The sequence below is a fragment of the Battus philenor genome, unplaced genomic scaffold (genome assembly GCF_028537555.1).
Source record: "Battus philenor isolate CCGP_79_NKW_IND1 unplaced genomic scaffold, ilBatPhil1.0.hap1 SCAF_9, whole genome shotgun sequence".
Classification (NCBI taxonomy): Eukaryota; Metazoa; Arthropoda; class Insecta; order Lepidoptera; family Papilionidae; genus Battus; species Battus philenor.
In genome coordinates, this window is record NW_027181759.1 from 1,056,611 (window position 1) to 1,058,346 (window position 1,736).

The window sequence follows — 1,736 nt, forward strand, 5'->3', positions numbered from 1 at the left end:
GTTCCGGCTAATTTCCGAAATGGCTGGACCGATTTTGACGGGACTTATACTTACGACCTAAGTCTCAGTACTTACCACTGAGTACTACTGCTGCACTTTTCTCTAGTAATACCGGGATATCGCCTTGATTTGGCCACTAAGTAAGCGGACGATATATCCAACACCCCAAGAACTCGCATAATGTAGCCAAGTCCTGTCATCGTTGTGATCTTCTGGACAAGCTTGTGGCTTCACATGATGGTGCTGATAAAAATTGGTGAATAGTGTTTTTAGAGACTGAGGAAAGGTATGAAAAGTGTTTCTTTATTCCTAGTGCTAATTCGTATATTTTTATTAATTGATATAGTTGTACACAGAGAAAATATATGTGTATATGATATGTGTATATACAGTATGTTTGCTTATATATTTAAAAGCTTTAAAGGAGTGAATGTATAGCTTATTTACTATCAATTAATATATGGTACATTCCATCCAAAAATCTATAAATGCAGCAATAATAAAAAAAAGTTGATATTTGTTTACAACGACTTCCTGTAGACTTTGTACTAAATAATTTTTTGTAGACTTTTTGTACTCCCTATCTTGTTTTGGAACAGTGTTTTTTATTCCTTCATATTTTTTTAACTTTTTTTTCCGTACTCTTATACCAGAATTTATTGGCCTGTCACATTCCAATAGAAAATATAATTAATAACACATATATTAGAGTGATCATTTTATACAGAATTATTGGAAATAGGTTGTAAACTTTTTGCTGATACACCGGCTATAGATTTAATCATTTCAAGTTTTTATAAGTATATCTGTATTGTATGTTAACCAAATACAGCAGTGGAGTGTTTTAAAATAATATAAATTTTACGCAGTCTTATGTATAGGGGGTGTAACTCAGTGGTAGAGTGTCTGCTTCGCATGCTGAAAGTCCTGGGTTCAAATCCCAGCACCTCCAATGCGAGTATTTTGTTTTTACTTTATATGTATTTTTATATATATTTTGGTAGTCTACGGTCATTTAATTAAAAGTATGCAGGTATATAATCTGTTACGACCGTTTTTGAGGGCCTGTTGTGCTTCTCCTATCTTGGATACACAAGGACTATTTTTAGAAAATTTTCTTTCATCGTATTATTTGCGTTCTCATCTTTCTTGCTATCTTGATATCATTTATTCATTCGTCTTTTTTATTTTAATTTAAAATTCTTTACATAAAATATTATTATAATAAAAAAGTACATTGGGCGGTCTTATCACACGAGGCAATTTCTTCCAGACAGCCATACTATGGAAACAGTAGAAGTATAAATAACGGGTTGTTAACGTGTAAAAAATATACATGTATACAAACATATATACACATGTACATATATACCTATGATAAAAACTTCAAATTGACTTGATCGCATTTGCCTTGGAAAGAATAAAAAGATTTTAATACATATTTATAAACATATATATATATATATATACACACACATATATATATGTTTATATATGTATATATATATATCAATATACATTCAGGTTGTATTTCTACTTCATTTAAATTAATTTTATATAGCATAAGTGTATAATTTTCATAAAATTCAACTTTATAGCATAGCAAAGTTTACCGCTGTCAGAGCCTGTAAATATTTTATGAAAGGCTATATCACTCAAAGTTTCAAACGAACGACGAGCTTTGGTTCAAGTTAGGTTTTGACGGAACCTCGGTATCAAGCATTCATCCATTAGGA

The 1,736-nt window shown here is 30.6% G+C and overlaps 1 non-coding gene across 1 annotated transcript; it reads left to right on the top strand.

The window, feature by feature from the left end:
- Nucleotides 1–880: 880 nt before the first annotated feature.
- TRNAA-CGC (transfer RNA alanine (anticodon CGC)) lies at nt 881–952 on the top strand. Its single transcript has one exon. It is a non-coding gene; the product is annotated as a tRNA-Ala (tRNA).
- Nucleotides 953–1,736: the final 784 nt, after the last annotated feature.